This window comes from Cherax quadricarinatus, chromosome 15 (genome assembly GCF_038502225.1).
Source record: "Cherax quadricarinatus isolate ZL_2023a chromosome 15, ASM3850222v1, whole genome shotgun sequence".
Lineage (NCBI taxonomy): Eukaryota > Metazoa > Arthropoda > Malacostraca > Decapoda > Parastacidae > Cherax > Cherax quadricarinatus.
Window position 1 is genome coordinate 23,782,047 of NC_091306.1, and position 7,985 is coordinate 23,790,031.

Below are 7,985 nucleotides of genomic sequence, written 5' to 3' on the forward strand. Positions count from 1 at the left end.
TTCCCATTTCCAGGACTCAAGTCCGACTATATGAAAATAACCGGTTTCCCTGAATCCCTTCACTAAATATTACCCTGCTCACACTCCAACAGATCGTCAGGTCCCAAGTATCATTCGTCTCCATTCACTCCTATCTAACACGCTCATGCACGCTTGCTGGAAGTTCAAGCCCCTCGCCCACAAAACCTCCTTTACCCCCTCTTTCCAACCCTTTCGAGGACGACCCCTACCCCTCTTTCCTTCCCCTATAGATTTATATGCTTTCCATGTCATTCTACTTTGATCCATTCTCTCTAAATGACCAAACCACCTCAACAACCCCTCTTCTGCCCTCTGACTAATGCTTTTATTAACTCCACACCTTCTCCTAATTTCCACATTCCGAATTTTCTGCATAATATTTACACCACACATTGCCCTTAGACAGGACATCTCCACTGCCTCCAACCGTCTCCTCGCTGCTGCATTTACCACCCAAGCTTCACATCCATTTAAGAGTGTTGGTACTACTATACTTTCATACATTCCCTTCTTTGCCTCCATAGATAACGTTTTTTGACTCCACATATACCTCAACGCACCTCATCCTTCATAAATCCATCCGCCGACACGTCAACTCCCAAGTATCTGAAAACATTCACTTCTTCCATACTCCTCCTCCCCAATTTGATATCCAATTTTTCTTTATCTAAATCATTTGATACCCTCATCACCTTACTCTTTTCTATGTTCACTTTCAACTTTCTACCTTTACACACATTCTCAAACTCATCCACTAACCTTTGCAATTTTTCTTTAGAATCTTCCATAAGCACAGTATCATCAGCAAAAAGTAACTGTGTCAATTCCCATTTTGAATTTGATTCCCCATAATTTAATCCTACCCCTCTCCCGAACACCCTAGCATTTACTTCTTTTACAACCCCATCTATAAATATATTAAACAACCATGGTGACATTACACATCCCTGTCTAAGACCTACTTTTACCGGGAAGTAGTCTCCCTCTCTTCTACACACCCTAACCTGAGCCTCACTATCCTCATAAAAGCTCTTTACAGCATTTAGTAACTTACCACCTATTCCATAAACTTGCAACATCTGCCACATTGCTCCTCTATCCACTCTATCATATGCCTTTTCTAAATCCATAAATGCAATAAAAACTTCCCTACCTTTATCTAAATACTGTTCACATATATGCTTCAATGTAAACACTTGATCTACACATCCCCTACCCACTCTGAAGCCTCCTTGCTCATCCGCAATTCTACATTCTGTCTTACCTCTAATTCTTTCAATTATAACCCTACCGTATACTTTTCCTGGTATACTCAGTAAACTTATTCCTCTATAATTTTTACAATCTCTTTTGTCCCCTTTCCCTTTATATAAAGGGACTATACATGCTCTCTGCCAATCCCTAGGTACCTTCCCCTCTTTCATACATTTATTAAACAAAAGTACCAACCACTCCAACACTATATCCCCCCCTGCTTTTAACATTTCTGTCATGATCCCATCAGTTCCAGCTGCTTTACCCCCTTTCATTCTACGTAATGCCTCACGTACCTCCACCACACTTACATTCTGCTCTACTTCACTCCTAAAAGATGGTATACCTCCCTGGCCAGTGCATGAAATTACCGCCTCCCTTTCTTCCTCAACATTTAAAAGTTCCTCAAAATATTCTCGCCATCTACCTAATACCTCCCTCTCCCCATCTACTAACTCCCCTACTCTGTTTTTAACGGACAAATCCATACTTTCCCTAGGCTTTCTTAACTTGTTTAACTCACTCCAAAATTTTTTCTTATTTTCATTAAAATTTCTTGACAGTGCCTCTCCCACTCTTTCATCTGCTCTCCTTTTGCACTCTCTCACCACTCTCTTCACCTTTCTTTTACTCTCCATATACTCTGCTCTTCTTATAACACTTCTGCTTTGTAAAAACCTCTCGTAAGCTACCTTTTTCTCTTTTATCACACCCTTTACTTCATCATTCCACCAATCACTCCTCTTTCCTCCTGTCCCCACCCTCCTATAACCACAAACTTCTGCCCCACATTCTAATACTGCATTTTTAAAACTATTCCAACCCTCTTCAACCCCCCCACTACTCATCTTTGCACTAGCCCACCTTTCTGCCAATAGTCGCTTATATCTCGCCCGAACTTCCTCCTCCCTTAGTTTATACACTTTCACCTCCCTCTTACTTGTTGTTGCCACCTTCCTCTTTTCCCATCTATCTCTTACTCTAACTGTAGCTACAACTAAATAATGATCTGATATATCAGTTGCCCCTCTATAAACATGTACTTCCTGGAGCCTACCCATCAAGCTTTTATCCACCAATACATAATCTAACAAACTACTTTCATTACGTGCTACATCATACCTTGTATATTTATTTATCCTCTTTTTCATAAAATATGTATTACTTATTACCAAATTTCTTTCTACACATAGCTCAATTAAAGGCTCCCCATTTACATTTACCCCTGGCACCCCAAATTTACCTACTACTCCCTCCATAACATTTTTACCCACTTTAGCATTGAAATCCCCAACCACCATTACTCTCACACTTGATTCAAAACTCCCCACGCATTCACTCAACATTTCCCAGAATCTCTCTCTCTCCTCTACACTTCTCTCTTCTCCAGGTGCATACACGCTTACTATAACCCACTTTTCACATCCAATCTTTATTTTACTCCACATAATCCTTGAATTTATGCATTTGTAGTCCCTCTTTTCCTGCCACAGCTTATCCTTCAACATTATTGGTACTCCTTCTTTAGCTCTAACTCTATTTGAAACCCCTGACCTAATCCCATTTATTCCTCTCCATTGAAACTCTCCCACCCCCTTCAGCTTTGTTTCACTTAAAGCCAGGACATCCAGTTTCTTCTCATTCATAACATCCACAATCATCTCTTTCTTATCATTTGCACAACATCCACGCACATTCAGACTTCCCACTTTGACAATTTTCTTCTTCTTATTCTTTTTAGTAATCTTTACTGGAAAAGGGGTTACTAGCCCATTGTTCCCGGCATTTCAGTTGACTTTTACAACACGCATGGCTTACGGAGGAAAGATTCTTATTCCACTTCCCCATGGATATAAAAGGAAAAGTAATAAGACCAAGAACTATTAAGATAAAATCAAAGAAAACTCAGATGAGTGTGTATAAATAAACGTGTACATGTATGTGTAGTGTGACCTAAGTGTAAGTAAAAGTAGCAAGATGTACCTGTAATTTTGCATATTTATGAGACAGACAAAAGACACCAGCAATCCTACCATCATGTAAAACAATTACAGGCTTTCATTTTACACTCATTTGGCAGGACAGTAGTACCTCCCTGGGTGGTTGCTGTCTACCAACCTACTACCATGTAGTTATGTAGTTATCCTAGGTAAATGGTCGTGTGTCATCATTCCTTCCTGCATTCCTTTCCTGCATTCCTTTCCTACCTTCCTTCCTACATTACTTTGTCTTTCCTTACTTTTTTCCTTCCTTTGATCTCGTCCTTCCTACATTCCTGCCTTCCATTCTTCCTTCTGGTTTCTATAATATATATATACACATATATAGTCACTAGATGCTTTCATATAACTGCTATTATCTTCATTCAGCAAGCTTGTCTTGTGTGTGTGTGTGTGTGTGTGTGTGTGTACTCACCTAGTTGTACTCACCTAGTTGAGGTTACGGGGGTCGAGTCCGAGCTCCTGGCCCCGCCTCTTCACTGGTCGCTACTAGGTCACTCTCCCTGAGCCGTGAGCTTTATCATACCTCTGCTTAAAGCTATGTATGGATCCTGCCTCCACTACATCGCTTCCCAAACTATTCCACTTACTGACTACTCTGTGGCTGAAGAAATACTTCCTAACATCCCTGTGATTCATCTGTGTCTTCAGCTTCCAATTGTGTCCCCTTGTTACTGTGTCCAATCTCTGGAACATCCTGTCTTTGTCCACCTTGTCAATTCCTCTCAGTATTTTGTATGTCGTTATCATGTCCCCCCTATCTCTCCTGTCCTCCAGTGTCGTCAGGTTGATTTCCCTTAACCTCTCCTTGTAGGACATACCTCTTAGCTCTGGGACTAGTCTTGTTGCAAACCTTTGCACTTTCTCTAGTTTCTTCACGTGCTTGGCTAGGTGTGGGTTCCAAACTGGTGCCGCATACTCCAATATGGGCCTAACGTACACGGTGTACAGGGTCCTGAATGATTCCTTATTAAGATGTCGGAATGCTGTTCTGAGGTTTGCTAGGCGCCCATATGCTGCGGCAGTTATTTGGTTGATGTGCGCTTCAGGAGATGTGCCTAGTGTTATACTCACCCCAAGATCTTTTTCCTTGAGTGAGGTTTGTAGTCTCTGACCCCCTAGACTGTACTCCGTCTGCAGCCTTCTTTGCCCTTCCCCAATCTTCATGACTTTGCACTTGGTGGGATTGAACTCCAGTGTGTGTGTGTGTGTGTGTGTGTGTGTGTGTGTGTGTGTGTGTGTGTGTGTGTGTGTGTGTGTGTGTGTGTGTGTGTGGTGTGCGTGGTGTGCGTGGTGTGTGTGGTGTGTGTGTGGTGTGTGTGTGTGTGTGTGTGTGTGTGTGTGTGTGGTGTGTGTGTGTGTGTGTGTGTGTGTGTGTGTGTAGTGTGTGTGTGGGTAGTGTGTGTGTGTGGTGTGTGTGTGTGTGTGTAGTGTGTGTGTGGGTAGTGTGTGTGTGTGGTGTGTGTGTGTGTGGTGTGTGTGTGTGTGGTGTGTGTGTGTGTAGTGTGTGTGTGGGTAGTGTGTGTGGTGTGTGTGTGTGTGGTGTGTGTGTGTGTGGTGTGTGTGTGTGTGGTGTGTGTGTGTGTGTGGTGTGTGTGTGTGTGTGGTGTGTGTGTGTGTGTGGTGTGTGTGGTGTGTGTGTGTGTGGTGTGTGTGGTGTGTGTGTGCGTGTGTGTGTACTCACCTAGTTGTACTCACCTAGTTGAGGTTGCGGGGGTCGAGTCCGAGCTCCTGGCCCCGCCTCTTCACTGATCGCTACTAGGTCACTCTCCCTGAGCCGTGAGCTTTATCATACCTCTGCTTAAAGCTATGTATGGATCCTGCCTCCACTACATCGCTTCCCAAACTATTCCACTTACTGACTACTCTGTGGCTGAAGAAATACTTCCTAACATCCCTGTGATTCATCTGTGTCTTCAGCTTCCAACTGTGTCCCCTTGTTACTGTGTCCAATCTAGCACTTCAATAAAGGATCTAACCAGGACAAAATCCAAGCACCACGAACCAGTCAATGCAGGAGTTTACACTATACCCTGTGGAGGCTGTGACAAGATTTACGTAGGTGAAACAGCAAGAAACCTCGACACCCGCCTCAATGAACACATTTACGCATGTAGGAACGATAACTTGAACAACGCCTGTGTACAACACCGAAATTCCACCAATCATCTCATGAAATTCAGAGACGCCCAATTAGTGATCAAAGAAACTAATTTCCGCAGACGCAAGTGCCTCGAATCAGCATTGATCGCTGTTTCGAATACGATTAAACAAAACAACGGCAGGTTCACCATCTCCGAAGTCTTAGCAAGAATCCTCCTGAAAACAGTAAACCCTGCCATCACATAGTCTCTCCTGTTATACTACACAAAGCACAGAGAGTGAACACTGAAACAAGCTGCCTCATTCCAGTCTATATTTGTCCAACCTATTTTTATGTTACCCAAGTAATAGCTTTTATATCCTTTTACTCATGTACGAATTAATTGCTCTACCATATTGTATTACTTTTGTCACTACCACTACTACTACTACTACTACCACTAGTGAACATCGAAACGTTACCTCACTAGCATTGCACCTCACTCTGAGCCTTTATATACCCTCTGTGTCCATGTATTGTTTGTAATGGCTTGATAAAGCTCCTGGAGAGCGAAACGTTGCCACAATAAATGTCACATTAGTTGCACTTGTGTCCTTTTACTTTACATGCCAAATTTGAAGGCAGGAAAAATAAAACCTTCAGAAAAAGATTCTCTACCATTTCATAAAAAAAAAATAAAAAAAAAATTTTAAATTCTTGGACCCTGGTGCACACTTTGAAATTTGGCCTCTGGATCCTGAAAGGGTTAAGAGAGAAGCAATTGAAAAAATCTGAGAGTGGCATGCGAGTGTTGGAACTTCCCAGGATGTATGGGAAAAACAAATCTACCATCACTTCCATCCTGGCAAAGAAAGAACAAATCAAGGAAGCTGATGTTGTGAAAGGAGCGTGATAATGAACCAAAGGTCACCAATAATGGAAGATGTGGAAAAGTTATTGTTGTGGATCAGGGAAAAACAATTAGTGGGAGATAGTGTTGTGTAGTGAGTGATTTGTGAGAAGGCAAAGTAGTTGTTTGTAGATCTTGTAAATAAAATGCCTGGAACAAGTGCTTCTGTTAGTGAATTTAGGGCTAGCGAAGGCTGGTTTGAGATTTAAGAAGCATAGTGGCATACACAGTGTGGTAAGGCGTGGAGAGGCTGCAAGTTATGATAGATGTGCGGCTGAAAAATTTGTGCAAGATTTCAAGGCGTATGTAGAGGCTAAAGGATTCCTCCTCCCAACAAGTGTTCAGTTGTGAAGAAACAGGCCTGTTTTGGAAGAAAATGCCAAAGAGGACCTACATTATGCAGGAGGAAAAGGCCCTGCCTGGACACAAGCCTATGAAAGACAGGCTTACTCTTTTTTTTCTGTGCTAACACTACTGGGGATTTCAAAGTGAAGCCTTTACTGGTGTATCACTCTGAAAATTCCAGTGTTCAAGAAACAATGTTTTCAAGACTAAATTGTGTGTGATGTGGAGGGCTAACAATAATGCATGCGTCACAAGGCAAATTTTCAAAGAGCGAGTGAATGACGTGTTTGGCCCGAGTGTGAAAAAATACCTCCTGGAACATAAATTGCCACTAAAGTGCCTCCTGATACTGGACAATGCTCCTGCTCATCCTCAAAACTTGGTAGACCTATTGTCTGTGGAATTCCATTTCATCACAGTGAAGTTCTTGCCTCCTAACACCACTCCTCTCATCCAGCCCATGGACCAGCAGGTCATTTCTAACTTCAAAAAACTGTACACCAAAACAGTATTTCAAAGGCGCTTTGAGGTGACCTCAGACACACAAATTTGACCCTAAGAGAGTTCCGGAGGAATCACTTCAATATCCTCCATTGCATAAGCCTTATAGGTAAGGTTTGGGAAGGAGCGACTTCCAGGACTTTGAACTCTGCTTGGAGAAAATTGTGGCCAAAATGTGTCCAAGAGAGGGATTCAAAAGGGTTTGAGGCTGACCCTGAGGATGCTATGCCTGTTGTGGAATCCATTGTATCTCTGGGCAAGTCCACAGGGTTGGAGGTTAGAGGTGAGGATGTGGAAGAGTTGGTGCAGGACCACAGGGAAGAGCTAACCACTGAAGAGCTGCAAGAGCTTCATCTGGAACAGCAACAGACCACAGCTGAGGAACTTGCTTCAGAGAAGGAGGAAGAGGGAGGGAAGGAGGTGCCTTCTTCGAGATTAAGGAGACATGTGCAATGTGGACTAGGGTGCAAGCTTTTGCTGAGAAATATCACCCTGACCAAGCTGAAACACGCTACATCTGCAACAGGTTCAGTGACAGAACCTTGTCCCACTTCAGGGAAATCTTAGAGATGCCAGAAACAGAGCTCTCTGGACAGATATTTTGTGCAACAGGGGTCCAGTGACACTGAAGCTGGTCCTAGTGGCATTAAAAGATAAAGAAGGGAAGTAACCCTAGATAGGGCTTTGATACCTGAAGTCTTTAGAGAAGGGGATTCCCCTTCCAAACAATGAACTCTCCTCTTCCCTATCTTCCATAAGCCAACAACAGTCTTCAATAAAGGTATGTAATGCTGATTTAATTGTTTGTGTATTTATTTTATTTAGTTCTCACTGTTTTGTGTATGTAAAACTATAATTAATCTCTAAAAAA